The following is a 17,747-nucleotide window of genomic DNA, read 5'->3' as shown; positions in this document are numbered from 1 at the left end:
GAGAGCAAATCATCCCAAGAACGGGATAAATCCATCAGAATGGATAATGCTATGGAATTTAGTTCATGAGCATTTGATGATTACTCTCTAGATTTGGGCATAAAGGTGGAGCATATACGTACTTTGTGTACATACCCAGAGTGGTCTTGCGGAATCACTTGTCAAGAGGATAAGTTGATAGCAAGATTGCTCCTATAGAATTGTAATCTCCCAACATCAAGTTGGGGACATTGCAGTTTTACGTACTGCATATACAAATTTGACGAACTGCATATTATATGGTCTCCCCGTTGCAGTTAGTACGTGGAAATGAGTAAGTATTTCCCATCTGCGATTATTCGGTTGTGTTGGATACATACCTAGTTCACCACCATAGCATACATATATGGGCCCTCATAGAGAAATGGGGATCTATGTGAGGTACGATTCTCCGTCAATCATAAAATACCTGAAGTCTCTAAAAGGGGACTTGTTTATGGCCTGGTATGTTGGCTCTATAGTCTATACTACTGCTGTAGAGCCACGTGACCCTGATTTTGTTTCTTCTACACTACACATGATGATGCATGTATGGACTGCTGTCACATGTTTCATATGCATGCCATGTTCTAGATTAGCCAACCATTGGTGGCTTGTTTCAATTTCAAATGCCTATGGGCGCAAAGGGTGAACAGATAACACACTAGTAGTAAGTGCACAACTCTGTATTGTATGTATACTTACCAATTGCCGTGGCATGCGCCTACAAGGATTGGTACTGGTTACTGACTGATATGCATCTTTCTTATATATCTGATTCAAAACAAAAAAAAAATGTCCCCCTTTTCTGTGCTTAGATAGGCCCACTAAGCCACTAAAGTGTTTTAGTTAGACTTTCTGACTATTGTGAATGGTGTGATTACCCCTCTGAAAAAGCATGTCCTTTACTGTTATAGGCCAGCAGTGATTATATTTCTGTATCGCTGTAGAGGTGACTGAATTTCTTCTATGCATGCAAGTGTGAACTGTCATTCGTTAGTACTGAGATCATTTGCCATGTTCTAGATTAACCCTGGATCAGATGCCAAGGGTGGACTGCAGGTTTCCATTTTGATTTCTTGTCTCCTAGCAGTATGCCTTGTTACCTCTCTGAAGAAAACATGTCATTAACTGCTAGTGTCCAGGATTACTATGTTTCTGTATTGCTGTAGAGATGACTGAATTTATTCCATACACACAAGTGTGGACTTCTAGGAATGATTGTGTGTACCATGATCATATGCCATGTTTTTGATTAGCAAAAGATCGTTGACTTGGAACAAGGGTTGGTACTGGTTACTGAATGATGTGCGTTTTTTCTTCAGTTGAAAAATGTCCCCCTTTTTGTGCATACATCTGCCCACTAAGTCACCAAACATGTTGTAAGGCTTAATATTGTTAATGATGTGACTTTCTGAATATTGATTGTCCATCTCACCCATGCTTAATATTGATTATTGCCAATGATGTGATCACCACTCTGAAAAAAAGCATGTCCTTTACTGCTACTGGCCAGCAGTGATTGTGTTTCTGTAATCTGTATTGCTGTAGAGGTGACTGAATTTCTTGTATACATGCAAGTATGGACTGCCGTTTGTTAGTACTGAGATCATATGCCATGTTCTAGATTAGCCCAAACGATCAGTGTTTGGTTCATTTTGTTTGGAAATGGGGGTATACCCCCGGCCTCTGCATCAGTGTTTGGTTCATGGGGTGGGGTAAACAGAGAACACACTAGTAAGTGCACAATTCTGCAGTATGAATTGATGTCTCATCTCCATTTTGATGTAGCGCGACTGCAGGTCTCCGTTTTGATGTCTCATCTCCTACTAGCATGCCTTGTGGCCTCCCTGAAAAAAGCTATGTTTCTGTATTGCTGTAGAGGTGACTGAATTTCTTCTGTACATGCAAGTATGGACTTGTAGGAATGATTGTGCGTACTATTATCATATACCATGTTTTTTATTAGCAAACCATCATTGACTTGGAACAAATTTTCATGCAAATGAGCGGGTTAATCAGGGGTTAGAGTATTGTATTTTGACTAATATGCATCTTAATTCCGGTTGGGAAGTGTTCCCTTTTGTTGTTTGTGCACAAAATAGATCTGCCCATGAAGACACCAAAATGTTTTAGGGCTTAATATTGTCAATGATGTGACTTCCTGATTATTGATTGTTTACATTTCAGCTGACTGCCAGCGTCCAATCAACATATGCTGCTGCAAATGTGTGCTCCAGATGGGGTACTTTTGCAAGAACTTTCAGGTAACAATCTTCTTATTTTGGTGTATACAGTATAAAATCTGGGGAAGATCCTTGCAGCGTGCATATATAGCTAACTCTTCTCTGTGCTTTTATTCCTCAGTGCTAAGCCAATTGGAAATGAGGTTATTGGAATTGATTTGGGAACGACCAACTCATGTGTCGCGGTTATGGAGGGAAAGGTGTGTCATTACTGTTCCAGCATACTATACTCTCTCTGCATGTACATGTTTTGTTCTCTGCTAGTACAAAGTTGAGTCATCTATTTTAGAACGGAGGGAGTAGTTTCCTCCTGTTTTAAAATTGTCTGATCAATTAACACCTCTCTCTAAATAAATGCAGAATGCAAAGGTGATTGAGAATTCGGAAGGCGCCAGGACTACACCGTCAGTTGTTGCCTTTTCTCCGAAAGGAGAGCTACTCGTGGGAATTCCAGCCAAGCGGCAAGCAGTGACCAACCCACACAACACCTTCTTTGGCACAAAGCGTATGATTGGGCGTCGCTTTGATGACCCACAGACGCAGAAGGAGATGAACATGGTACCATATAAGATTGTGAAGGCTCCCAATGGAGACGCTTGGGTTGAGACCACAGATGGCAAGCAGTACTCGCCGAGCCAGATTGGTGGGTTTGTGCTCACCAAGATGAAGGAGACAGCTGAAGCTTACCTTGGCAAATCTATTTCCAAGGCTGTCATTACCGTTCCAGCTTACGATCAATGATGCTCAGAGGCAGGCCACCAAGGATGCCGGCCGTATTGCTGGACTTGATGTCCAAAGGATCATCAATGAACCAACTGCTGCCGCTCTGTCGTACGGAACAAACAACAAGGATCAAGATAGGTTGGCTCTCCAGAGACTGCACGAGGCAGCTGAGAAGGCGAAAATCGAGCTCTCCTCAACTACCCAGACTGAAATCAATCTTCCCTTCATCACTGCTGATGCCAGTGGAGCAAAACATCTGAACATCACACTGACAAGATCAAAATTTGAGTCTCTGGTGAATGGTCTAATTGAGAGGACCAGAGAACCATGCAAGAGCTGCTTGAAGGATGCCGGCATAACCACCAAGGATGTTGATGAGGTCCTTCTTGTTGGTGGCATGACAAGGGTCCCAAAAGTGCGGAGTACGAGGAGGTGAACAAGTGAGGTGACCGACCTGGGCTGCGTTAGTTTTGTGGTGCTGCGCTGAAGGTGGTAGGGTAGGATCACGTGTGCTGTAATATAAGTTTCCTGTGTGTTTTGTCTTCTGTGTCATGAAGAAACATGGTAATTAAGCTCTGCCGGCGAGGACGCAATGTTGCCTGTTTGAATGTGATGAGGTGGATGCTTGTTTGAATGTGTTTCGCTCTGTCCCGTTGGTTGGTTGATTGGGTGCTGTTCATAGCCTAAAAATTTCAACTTTGTCAAACACCTTGATCTAAACGCTCTTATATTAGTTTGCCAAGGGAGTAGTATATTTGTGCAGATTAACTACCTGCCAATGGCTCAACGATACCACCACAACTAGTACCTCTGCTTCCTCAGCTCTCAAGGAGATGATGAGGATCAGGAGCAGCAGAGGAAAATGAGGTCATCCATCATGGATCTCCTCTGCCTCTCCAACCAGCTCCTCCATGTCCTTGGTCAGTTACTTACATTCACATGAAATCCTGCTTGATTTCTTCTCTCTTTTTAAACCTTGGTTTGCTCTTTTTACCGGTTGTGGATATGATTTGTTTTATTTTTATTTTTTCCTTGCTCACGTATAGATTTGGTCTTGCATGACTCAGTGGCGGAGCTACGTGAGATTCTTTGGGCGGGCCAAACAGGCAGATTAAAGCTAACCTCACAATTTTTTCTTTAATGGCCTCCTCAATCATTCACCGTTTGTTGCTACGCTGGGCGCGCCATAGCCTGGTTTTGCCCCAACATAGCTCCGCCCCTGGTATGACTCTGCTATTCGCTGGTGTGTTTTGTGTGCGTGTGTTGGTGTTGGCTGCCCCTGGTATGACTCTGCTATTCGCTGGTGTGTTCTGTGTGCGTGTGTTGGTGTTGGCTGTGTGCATCCTAACTATGTTGAGGCCGGGTGTGCGCTCATTATGTTTGTATGCCCTTGATGCTCCATTTTGAGCCAATAAAGTCCACGCTTTATGAAAAAAACCTTGGCTTGGTCTTCTTTCACTACAAATATATCTGCAAATTCAAGGTTGAACTAACAAATGTGGGCGATACAAGTCATATTGCTTATCAGCATGTCACACTTTGGTTCGGCGATATTGTCGGATGAAGCGGCCCGGGTCGACAGTACGCGTACGCTTACGCGAGACTGGTTTTACCGCCGTGCTTTGCACACAGGTGACTAGCGGGTGTCAGTTTCTCCAACTTTAGTTGAACCGAGTGTGGCTACGCCCGGTCCTTGAGAAGATTAAAACAGCACTAACTTGACAAACTATCGTTGTGGTTTTGATGCGTAGGTAAGAACGGTTCTTGCTCAGCCGTAGCAGCCACGTAAAACTTGCAACAACAAAGTAGATGACGTCTAACTTGTTTTTGCAGGGCATGTTGTGATGTGATATGGTCAAGGCATGATGCTATATTTTATTGTATGAGATAATCATGTTTTGTAACCGAGTTATCGGCAACTGGAAGGAGCCATATGGTTGTCGCTTTATTGTATGCAATGCAATCACCCTATAATTGCTTTACTTTATCACTAAGCGGTAGCGATAGTCGTAGAAGCAATACTTGGTGAGACGACAACGATGCTACGATGGAGATCAAGGTGTCGCGCCGGTGACGATGGTGATCATGACGGTGCTTCGGAGATGGAGATCACATGCAGAAGATGATGATGGCCATCATATCACTTATATTGATTGCATGTGATGTTTATCTTTTATACATATTATTTTGCTTTGATTGACGGTAGCATTATAAGATGATCTCTCACTAAATTTCAAGATAAAAGTGTTCTCCCTGAGTATGCATCGTTGCCAAAGTTCCTCGTGCCCAGACACCACGTGATGATCGGGTGTGATAAGCTCTACGTCCATCTACAACGGGTGCAAGCCAGTTTTGCACACGCAGAATACTCAGGTTAAACTTGACGAGCCTAGCATATGCAGATATGACCTCGGAACACTGAGACTGAAAGGTCGAGCGTGAATTATATAGTAGATATGATCAACATAGTGATGTTCACCATTGAAAACTACTCCATTTCATGTGATGATCGGTTATGGTTTAGTTGATTTGGATCATGTGATCACTTAGATGATTAGAGGGATGTCTATCTAAGTAGGAGTTCTTAAGTAATATGATTAATTGAACTTAAATTTATCATGAACTTAGTACCTGATAGTATTTTGCATGTCTATGTTTGTTGTAGATAGATGGCTCGTGCTGTTGTTTCGTTGAATTTTAATGCGTTCCTTGAGAAAGCAAAGTTGAAAGATGATGGTAGCAATTACACAGGCTGGGTCCGTAACTTGAGGATTATCCTCATTGTTGCACCGAAGAATTACGTCCTGGAAGCACCGCTATGTGCCAAACCTGCTGCAGGAGCAACACCAGATGTTATGAACGTCTGGTAGAGCAAAGCTGATGACTACTCGATAGTTCAATGTGCCATGCTTTACGGCTTAGAACCGGGACTTCAACGATGTTTTGAACGTCATGAAGCATATGAGATGTTCCAGGAGTTGAAGTTAATATTTCAAGCAAATGCCCGGATTGAGAGATATGAAGTCTCCAATAAGTTCTACAGCTGCAAGATGGAGGAGAATAGTTCTATCAGTGAGCAAATACTCAGAATGTCTGGGTATAACAATCACTTGATTCAACTGGGAGTTAATCTTCCGGATGATAGCGTCATTGACAGAATTCTTCAATCACTGCCACCAAGCTACAAGAGCTTCGTGATGAACTATAGCATGCAAGGGATGGATAAGACGATTCCCGAGCTCTTCGCAATGCTAAAGGCTGCGGAGGTAGAAATCAAGAAGGAGCATCAAGTATTGATGGTCAATAAGACCACCAGTTTCAAGAAGAAGGACAAAGGAAAGAAGAAGGAGAACTTCAAGAAGAACAGCAAACAATTTGCTGCTCAAGAGAAGAAACCCAAGTCTGGACCTAAGCCTGAGACTGAGTGTTTCTACTGCAAGCAGACTGGTCACTGGAAGCAGAACTGCCCCAAGTATTTGGCAGATAAGAAGGATGGCAAGGTGAACAAAGGTATATGTGATATACATGTTATTGATGTGTACCTTACCAGAGCTTGTAGTAGCACCTGGGTATTTGATACTGGTTCTGTTGCTAATATTTGCAACTCGAAACAGGGACTACGGATTAAGCGAACACTGGCTAAGGACGAGGTGATGATGCGTGTGGGAAATGGTTCCAAAGTCGATGTGATTGCCGTCAGCACGCTACCTCTACATCTACCTTCGGGATTAGTTTTAGACCTAAATAATTGTTATTTGGTGCCAACGTTGAGCATGAACATTATATATGGATCTTGTTTGATGCGAGACGGTTATTCATTTAAATCTGAGAATAATGGTTGTTCTATTTATATGAGTAATATCTTTTATGGTCATGCACCCTTGAAGAGTGGTCTATTTTTGATGAATCTCGATAATAGTGATACACATATTCATAATGTTGAAGCCAAAAGATGCAGAGTTGATAATGATAATGCAACTTATTTGTGGCACTGCCGTTTGGGTCATATTGGTGTAAAGTGCATGAAGAAATTCCATACTGATGGACTTTTGGAATCACTTGATTATGAATCACTTGATACTTGCAAACCATGCCTCATGGGCAAGATGATTAAAACGCCGTTCTCCGGAACTATGGAGCGAGCAACTGATTTGTTGGAGATCATACATACTGATGTATGTGGTCCAATGAATGTTGAGGCTCGCAGTGGGTATCGTTATTTTCTCACCTTCATAGATGATTTAAGCAGATATGGGTATATCTACTTAATGAAACATAAGTCTGAAACATTTGAAAAGTTCAAAGAATTTCAGAGTGAAGTTGAAAATCATCGTAACAAGAAAATAAAGTTTCTACGATCTGATCGTGAAGGAGAATATTTAAGTTACGAGTTTGGTCTACATTTGAAACAATGCGAAATAATTTCTCAACTCACGCCACCTGGAACACCACAGCGTAATGATGTGTCCGAACGTTGTAGTCATACTTTACTAGATATGGTGTGATCCATGATGTCTATTACTGATTTACCGCTATCATTTTGGGGTTATGCTTTAGAGACGGCAGCATTCACGTTAAATAGGGCACCATCGAAATCCGTTGAGACGACGCCTTATGAACTATGGTTTGGCAAGAAACCAAAGTTGTCGTTTCTTAAATTTTGGGGCTGCGATGCTTATGTGAAAAAGCTCCAACCTGATAAGCTCGAACCCAAATCGGAGAAATGTGTCTTCATAGGATACCCAAAGGAAACTGTTGGGTACACCTTCTATCACAGATCCGAAGGCAAGACATTCGTTGCAAAGAATGAATCCTTTTTAGAGAAGGAATTTTCTCGAAAGAAGTGAGTGAGAGGAAAGTAGAACTTGATGAGGTAACAGTACCTGCTCCCTTATTGGAAATTAGTTCATCATAGAAACCGGTTCCTGTGACGTATGCACCAATTAGTGAGGAAGTTAATGATGATGATCATGAAACTTCAGATCAAATTATTACTGAACCTCGTAGGTCAACCAGAGTAAGATCCGCACCAGAGTGGTACGGTAATCCTGTTCTGGATGTTATGTTACTAGACCATGACGAACCTACGAACTATGAAGAAGCGATGGTGAGCCCAGATTCCGCAAAATGGCTTGAGGCCATGAAATCTGAGATGGGATCCATGTATGAGAACAAAGTATGGACTTTGGTTGACTTGCCCGATGATCGACAAGCCATCGAGAATAAATGGATCTTCAAGAAGAAGACTGACGCTGACGGTAATGTTACTGTCTATAAAGCTTGACTTGTTGCAAAAGGTTTTTGACAAGTTCAAGGGATTGACTACGATGAGACCTTCTCACCCGTAGCGATGCTTAAGTCTGTCCGAATCATGTTAGCAATTGCCGCATTTTATGATTATGAAATTTGGCAAATGGATGTCAAAACTGCATTCCTAAATGGATTTCTGGAAAAAGAGTTGTATATGATGCAACCAGAAGGTTTTGTCGATCCAAAGGGAGCTAACAAAGTGTGCAAGCTCCAGCGATCCATTTATGCACTGGTGCAAGCCTCTCGGAGTTGGAATAAAGGTTTTGATAGTGTGATCAAAGCATATGGTTTTATACAGACTTTTGGAGAAGCCTGTATTTACAAGAAAGTGAGTGGAAGCTCTGTAGCATTTCTGATATTATATGTGGATGACATATTGTTGATTGGAAATGATATAGAATTTCTGGATAGCATAAAGAGATATTTGAATAAGAGTTTTTCAATGAAGGACCTCGGTGAAGCTTCTTATATATTGGGCATCAAGATCTATAGAGATATATCGAGACGCTTAATTGGACTTTCACAAAGCATATACCTTGACAAAGTTTTGAAGAAGTTCAAAATGGATCAAGCAAAAAAAGGGTCCTTGCCTGTGTTGCAAGGTGTGAAGTTGAGTAAGACTCAATGCCCGACCACTGCAGATGATAGAGAGAAAATGAAAGATGTTCCCTATGCTTCAACCATAGGCTCTATCATGTATGCAATGCTGTGTATCAGACCTGATGTGTGCATTGCTATTAGTTTAGCAGGGAGGTACCAAAGTAATCCAGGAGTGGATCACTGGACAGCAGTCAAGAATATCCTGAAATACCTGAAAAGGACTAAGGATATGTTTCTCGTTTATGGAGGTGACAAAGAGCTCATCGTAAATGGTTACGTCGATGCAAGCTTTGACACTGATCCGGACGATTCTAAATCACAAACCGGATACGTGTTTATATTGAACGGTGGAGCTGTCAGTTGGTGTAGTTCTAAACAAAGCGTCATTCGGGATCTACATGTGAAGCGGAGTACATAGCTGCTTCGGAAGTAGCAAATTAAGGAGTCTGGATGAAGGAGTTCATATCCGATCTAGGTGTCATACCTAGAGCATCGGGTCCAATGAAAATCTTTTGTGACAATACTGGTGTAATTGCTTTGGCAAAGGAATCCAGATTTCACAAGAGAACCAAGCACATCAGGAGACGCTTCAACTCCATCCGGGATCAAGTCCAGGTGGGAGACATAGAGATTTGCAAAATATATACGAATCTGAATGATGCGGACCCGTTGACTAAGCCTCTTCCACGAGCAAAACATGATCAACACCAAGGCTCCATGGGTGTTAGAATCATTACTGTGTAATCTAGATTATTGACTCTAGTGCAAGTGGGAGACTGAAGGAAATATGCCCTAGAGGCAATAATAAAGTTATTATTTATTTCCTTATATCATGATAAATGTTTATTATTCATGCTAAAATTGTATTAACCGGAAACATAATACATGTGTGAATACATAGACAAACAGAGTGTCACTAGTATGCCTCTACTTGACTAGCTCATTGATCAAAGATGGTTATGTTTCCTAGCCATAGACAAATAGTTGTCACTTGATTAATGGGATCACATCATTAGGAGAATGATGTGATTGACTTGACCCAATCCGTTAGCTTAGCACTTGATCGTTTAGTATGTTGCTATTGCTTTCTTCATGACTTATACATGTTCCTATGACTATGAGATTATGCAACTCCCGTTTACCGGAGGAACACTTTGTGTGCTACCAAACTTCACAACGTAACTGGGTGATTATAAAGGTGCTCTACAGGTGTCTCCGAAGGTACTTGTTGGGTTGGCGTATTTCGAGATTAGGATTTGTCACTCCGATTGTTGGAGAGGTCTCTCTGGGCTATAAGCCTTGCAAGCATTGCAACTAATGAGTTAGTTGCGGGATGATGTATTACGTAACGAGTAAAGAGACTTGCCGGTAACGAGATTGAAATAGTTATTGAGATATCGACGATCGAATCTCGGGCAAGTAACATACCAATGACAAAGGGAACAACGTATGTTGTTATGCGGTTTGACCGATAAAGATCTTCGTAGAATATGTGGGAGCCAATATGAGCATCCAGGTTCCGCTATTGGTTATTGACCCGAGATGTGTCTCGGTCATGTCTACATTGTTCTCGAACCCGTAGGGTCCGCACGCTTAAAGTTCGATGACGATTATATTATGAGTTTATGTGTTTTGATGTACCGAAGGTAGTTCGGAGTCCCGGATGTGATCATGGACATGATGAGAAGTCTCGAAATGGTCGAGACGTAAAGATCGATATATTGGACGACTATATTTGGACACCGGAATGGTTCAGGGTGAGTTCGGGATAATACCGGAGCACCGAGAGGTTATCGGAACCCCCGAAAGGTATATGGGCCTTAATGGGCTTTAGTGGAAAGGAGGGGAAGGGAGCAAGGGAGGGCCCCCGCCCCCCCAAGCCCAATCCGAATTGGGAAGGGGGCCGCCCCCCTTTCCTTCCTCCCTCCTTCCTCTTCCTTCCCTCTCCCTCTCCAAATAGGAAAAGGGGGAGTCCTACTCCCGGTGGGAGTAGGACTCCCCCCTTGGGCGCGCCTCCTCCTCCTGGCCGGCCCCCTCCTCCCCTCCTTTATATACGGAGGAGGGGGGCACCTCATAGACACAACAATTGATCCCTTGGATCTCTTAGCCGTGTGCGGTGCCCCCCTCCACCATAATCCACCTCGATAATATCGTAGCGGTGCTTAGGCGAAGCCCTGCGTCGGTAGAACATCATCATCGTCACCATACCGTCGTGCTGTCGAAACTCTCTTTCAAAGCTCGGCGGGATCGGAGTTCGAGGGACATCATCGAGTTGAACGTGTGCTGAACTCGGAGGTACCGTACGTTCGGTACTTGATCAATCGGATCGTGAAGACGTACGCCTACATCAACCGTGTTGTGTTAACGCTTCCGCTTTCAGTCTATGAGGATACGTGGACACACTCTCCCCTCTCATTGCTATGCATCACCATAATCTTGCGTGTGCGTAGGAATTTTTTTTAAATTATTACGTTCCCACATTTATACCCAGGAGGTTGTCTCGTGATGCGGGTCGATCCCAGGGGTACCCTGATGTTGACGAGACGGTACACGACATCAGCAAGTGCGGCCCGCCCGAAGCCCATCTGGACCCAGATCGGGTGCCCAAGCCGCTGGACCCGTCGCCGAACACCGCCGCCTGCCTGGCCGCCGCCACCCCGCACCACTGCTGTAGATCTGTCCATCGCGGACCGCCGCCGTCCTGGCCAAATCGTTGTTCTACATTTGCATTTGTTCACATAACTAAGTGACTGAGCATACCGACTTGATTTTGTTAATTGCAGTGAAGTGATTACAGTTACATTATACGCGAGTTTCCCTTTGCAGAGATTACAAGATCTCCATGCAAGAGACTCTTTGAAATGCGCGAGCTTGACGGCGATGGTGATGAAGGAAGTGGAGGAAGGGACCTCAAAGAAGGCCAATAGTTGTACCAGGGCAATTATCTGGCTGGCCAGGTAACATATGTTGTTGTATACCATATGTGTCAACTCTGTTTCAAAATCTTCGTTTTCATGTGTCGCCAAAATGCGTTGGGTTTAGGTCGGTGAATTTCTCCATTCATTTTGCTGGAGAGATTAGTGAAGAACTCGGAGTAAAGCCTGCAAGAGATGGTGGAAGAAGCATACAAGGGCACCCTCAAGCCGTTCCATGGATGGATCTAATTAGCTGCTTACAAGGTATGACCACTTTGATCAGCTGACATACTGCTGTTCATCATCACGACTTCTAGTTCTACATAATTACACTACTGTACAAGCTAGCAATTATTTGGAGATTGTTCACCTGATAAATCTAGTTCATTTTTTATGAAGGGCAATACATTACTAATATCAAGTTGTTATTGCAGCCATTAGCTGGTTTGAGTTGTGTCCACAGAACTAATGTGTCGAGCATAATTGCAAACTGTCTGGTAGCATTGCGTCTCATTTCGGAAAGAGACATCTTCATTCAGTTGCTGGTGGGGAGCTGCCAGGATCCTGCGGATTTCGGTGAAGATGTCATGGTCTTGGTCTTCATTGTACAGCCTCTGCTACAGGAGATCAATGACATTTTGGTCAGTGTTTCCCATTATCTACGCGTACACCTTCTTAATGAATCAGTTCATGGACATGTGTTTGCTGATGCAGTTGATGGGTTAATTTACAGGTTAAGCACCGGCTGGACAGGCTGAAATCCACCTGAAACACAAGCTAGGATGACCAGTCACCACATCTTTAAGCACCGCATAAGCTTCTTTTTTTCCCCCAAGGATAAGCTAATTAACCTGGTTTCCCTTGCGAAATGATATATTGTTTTTGCGGGGATTGCGAAATGAAAATTAAGGACCTATTTTTTGGTGGTGAGCTCTGGACTCCTTCCGTTAAAGCTTTCACAAATGTCTGTGATGTATGTGTTCCTGTGGTACTTGTAGTTTAGTGGCCGGTTGGATCGATGTATCATACTCCCTCTGTAACAAAATGTAGGACGTTTTTTCTGTAGCCAGCTACACCAAAAAAGTCTTATATTTTGTTACAGAGGGAGTATAGGACTTAAAATACTGGAACGCAATGCATATTTTTTCTGTGTGCTTTTGTGCAGTTTTAGAGAAGAAGCTCACAAATGTTTAAGCTCTGTTTTTACGTTGTTTTATATAGGGGACGAAAGCAGCAATCTCACTGCAATAAAATAAAAGATGTTTGCATCGTCGTGTGCAAGTAAGCACAAAGCTAGCTACACCCAGAATGAATCTTTTTTGAAAACATTAATTAGGATTGAGTTGACTGGGACACTACAGAGAAGGTACATGCACACCATACATATAACTTCATTGTCGACACTCAAACCCCACAAAGGGGCCTGGCTCGCTACATACTACAAGGTACACAACATGCAACATAACAACAAGATCACAAACATCCTATAGCCCAAAAGTGCTAATGTGATCACGAGCTGCAGTGAGCTCGTTATCTGTACCACATGTGCCCCTCGTGATGCGCGGTGGTGGACAGTTCTTTCCACCTGGGAATTCCAGTCCACAATTTTTATTATGGCCCATGGCCCACTAGTCGGGTGCAATCATGGGGTACTCCGTCACTCAAGCCCGTCGCGGAACAGAAATTCAGCCTGGCGGGGCAGAAACTCGCGAACGATATGCGCCGTCTCGAACGAGATTCTGGTCTAACGGGTGGGTTGTGCTTTCATTGGATGCATCTTCCCGTTGGAGGCAGCAATCATATCCAGCACGGTTCCCATCTACTTAAGCTTCTCCCCCCAGTCGATTCATCTCATAGATCACTAGCTGATTTCCAATCGTAGCGGAGCCGTTCAACTATGTCTGCATCATCTTCATCGGCAGGCCAGGATGAGATCTTGCCCCTGATTCCTTGTACACAATGCGGCGGCCGGGTGTACTCATACACATCAGCAAGCAATGCAGAAGCACCAGTTAATACATAACAAAGTTGATCAAACACTACGGATCCCAATTATCATGATCACCATACACAGTTATTCCTCATACACAGCTAAACCAGTGACAAACTAGGGCAATTTCACATGCAGTTATTCCTCATACGAGTTCACAATGAATTACACAGATCATAAGCAACACAAAGAAAAAAAATACAGTTCTCCATGTCGTGCAACATAACTTCAAGGCGCGATACGGTCAGCTCTTCAGCCTGAGCTCGGCCGCTTTGTGGCAGTTGTTCCTACAATGCCCTTCAACACCACAATTCTTGCATCTCCTAGGCTTCCGAGGCTGTTTGGCATGTCGCCGCGATCAGGGCAGGTTGTTCGTTTATGCGCCTCTCGTCGGCATATTGTACAGAATCTTGTTCTCTTATTCAGACCTTTGTAAGGCGCTTTCTCTCGACTCGTGGTAGGCCAACCCATCTCCTTCCTCTTCGTTGTAGGCAGTAAGCCAGCAAGGACATTCGCTGATTCATTACCTGAATTATTATCATCGTCCACAGAAGCTCCGTTCATCTTTGCATCCACCCCCACTTTCTTTTCTTGTCCAACACCACCATTTTCAGCCATCCGGTCCTTTAGGCCATCACCACCATTTTCATTTCTTTAGCACAATGCTTAAACAGTGCAACGAGGCGTTCATATGCATCGCCCATTCTTACCAGCTCCATTGCCTGAATGGACATGTTGAGGTGCCTGTAACTGAAGGGGTTATTGGTGTTAGCTTTGTCCTTTTGGTATTGACTAAGAAGTGGAGGCAAGATGTCCCGGGAGTCTCTTGTCCACCGCTTGACTATGTGCTTTGCTGGTATTTCCGTTATTCGGATAAAGTCCAGAGCCTACATCAGATAATTCATCACATGAATGCATGACTGGATCATCAAAACTGCTTGAACCTATTATAAGTACTCTGCATGCATTTAGATATATGTAAATACCTTCAGAACATGGCTGCACAGCATGCCCATGTGGGAGATTTGGCCACATTCACAATCAAATTCATGTCCACCATCTACGATGGTGACCTTGTATGAAACCCTGCACCACTTCTCCCTCCTCGCTGAGTCAGTATGTATTGCGACATATGTTTTCCCTTTCTCAACCTCTTCAACTTGGTAAGCACCACATTCATAGATGATATGCCCAAATTGCTCGAACATTTCTCTTGTGTATATCTTGCCAGCATGCCGTTCCGTTGTCATGTTCGCTCGAAACAGCGGTCTTCCCTGCCAATACATTTACAATGAGGAATTGGGGACCAGCAAAATGAAATGACAGTTGTTTCATATATGAGTAATATCTTACAATTCTGGTCCGCTTCTCTTCATAATTTTCCTCTGCTTCCAAACTGCAACACCATATATTTCCTCACAAACAGATTCATGGGACATCCTGGCGGTATATAGTTCTTCAACATATGGTTTGCGCTTTTCACAACGCTGAGTACTAGTCATTTTAGCACAGAACACACCTTTAAAGTAAGGCTTCGCCCACTTGTGCGGGGTCTCATATATATTTGTCATGTACTCATGTGTCTTCAGGTTGCATTTATCGATTAGGTACTTCCAGGCCTCTTCGAATTCATCAATCGTCAACATGTGATTAACAACCTTATGAAACTCAGCTTGGAAATCACTCTTCTTGGAGTATAATCGTCCCAATGACTCCTTCGCCTTCTTTACCACGTGCCACTTGCACCACCGATGCACTGTATTTGGCATCACATTCTTTATGGCTACCTCCATAGCTCGATTCTGGTCAAAACATATGTATAGTATTTTTGAGTTAATCACTTAAGATCATATTCATTGCTTGCTAAAGTATTCCAATTATCCTGCTAACCAATGTTTTACCTGTTAGAATAGTTTGCGGTGCATTACCACCCATCATTCGCACAAATTCTGAAAAAACCCATTCGAATGTTTCGACTTTCTCATCCCTTACCAAAACGCCCGCTAGTATAATGCTTTGGAAGTGGTTGTTCACCCCTACAAAAAGCCAGAATGGCATGTCGTACAGGTTTATCCTATAAGTCGTATCAAATGTCACAACATCTCCGAAGAAGGTGTACTGCAATCTGCTGTTACCATTAGCCCACATAAGTGTACTGATCCTCCCATCCTTGTTGGCCTGTACTCGGTATGTGAATTGCTGATTCTTAGCACCCAGCTCTTGAAACACCTCCATTGTTTTCCGGATGTCATCCTCAGCCTGATCACGGCCAATTTTCCCACACAAGTTCCGCAATGCTCTCTTCGTGAATGGTGCATTTCCCATTCTCCCAAAAAAAACCTACCTATGATGTTGTACACTTTCGACAAGTTCACATTATTTTCCCTCAGCTACTTCACCAAATCTCTGTTGTATACATCAATATGCTTGTGTGACGGCCAGTGCAAGTCTGCCCATAAGTTGCTGACAACGGATGGTTGTGCTGCTCCCGGTGCTCTGCTATATACCACCCATTATCCTTTGACCGTAGCAGTCGCACTAGAGCAGGGCATTCACACCGACATGAACGTCACACCGACATGAACGGGTATTCTCAACAATGGGTTTCCCTGGAACAATATTAAGTAAGCAACGCCATCAGATTCATTATATGATAATCAAGAATTACTGATGTATAAGGCAGTAGGACCAAGCAGAAGATAGCATACGGCACAACCACAAACTATCTCCTGCATGCACTTGGTCCTGTTGACATTTAGCCTACTCTTTCCATATCTAATGCCGAACCCTTTCTCCCATGAATACATATTGTAAAAATCATATGCTTCTCCAAGTGTATCGAAGCTGATCCCTATCTTCGGCACAATGACATTCTCACCCGAAGATTCAGCAAAGACACGTACTGATTTCTCCAGTGCTGTCATCCTATCTGGGCAGGGGCCACGCCCTGGTGCAGCAGCGCCAATCCTGACCCTGCAATTTTTGGTGATGAAAATGTGCATTGCTGTTGGCTACACCAATGTTTAAACCACAGCAATTTTCAGTCATGCATATGTGCCGAACGCTACACTTTTACCATGCCAGAATTTGTTTTCATTCCCATGGTATAATTTCACTACATTACACATTCTAATGCAACTACCACCTTCTACTGATTACTCTAATTTCAGCTTCAATTCACTACTTGGCTTCACTCACGGCAAACCATCGGAAACTGAAGAGTGTATATTAAACTAACCCATACAGGCGGGGCTGAATCTAGTCACTAAATAGTGATGAATCTAATTATTTGGCTTAGATGTTCCTCCCGCAGTGCGTGTCAGCTAGGCATACCTTGTTGACTTCTTGTCCATCCTGGAGCTTGTGGATCAACGTGTTCTATTGAGTGTTCAGATGCCTGCGGCATGTCTGCACCCTCTCCTGTTGCTATATCCGCCGGCGAACAGGCCAACGCATCTGCGCTGGATGCACTCGCCGCCGGCAACTCCGCGGCCGACATCGAGGTAACAGGATAACTCCGCCGGCAACGTTTGTGGCAGGAAGCCGGAAATGATTTATGTGGATACTAGGTTTGCGAGTTCATCTACAATGGGATGACCTCTAATAAGCGGGGCTACTCTGAAAAACAATATGAAGTGCGTAAGCAAAAATATTAACAATTTTATTTTATTACCATCATTTGTGTTGAGTTTCATTCATACACATGTATTGACCCTCTTCTTCAATTTAGATCTGGCAGATGCGGGATGAACTCCTACCACAAGATCGCATACGAGCAATTCAAGAGGAATTGACGGGATTCTTTCTTGACCACGTCATCAATCCAGCCGAAGAATACCATGTGAAAATTGACTTCAGATGTTAGGGATTGTAAGAGATCTTATATTGTATATATGTAGCTAGTAGCATCGGATAGATATACGAAACTTGTTGTTCGACCAATCT

General features: G+C 43.3%; 2 pseudogenes; one reads left to right on the top strand and one right to left on the bottom strand.

Moving 5' to 3' along the window:
* Window positions 1-1,686: 1,686 nt before the first annotated feature.
* LOC123101888 (heat shock 70 kDa protein 10, mitochondrial-like) lies at window positions 1,687-12,581 on the top strand (annotated as a pseudogene).
* A 1,082-nt stretch (window positions 12,582-13,663) lies between these two features.
* Window positions 13,664-17,155, bottom strand: LOC123101887 (protein FAR1-RELATED SEQUENCE 5-like; annotated as a pseudogene).
* Between the last annotated feature and the right edge of the window lie 592 nt (window positions 17,156-17,747).

The sequence above is a fragment of the Triticum aestivum genome, chromosome 5A (assembly GCF_018294505.1).
Source record: "Triticum aestivum cultivar Chinese Spring chromosome 5A, IWGSC CS RefSeq v2.1, whole genome shotgun sequence".
NCBI lineage: Eukaryota > Viridiplantae > Streptophyta > Magnoliopsida > Poales > Poaceae > Triticum > Triticum aestivum.
This window is presented reverse-complemented; position numbering and strand designations above follow the sequence as displayed.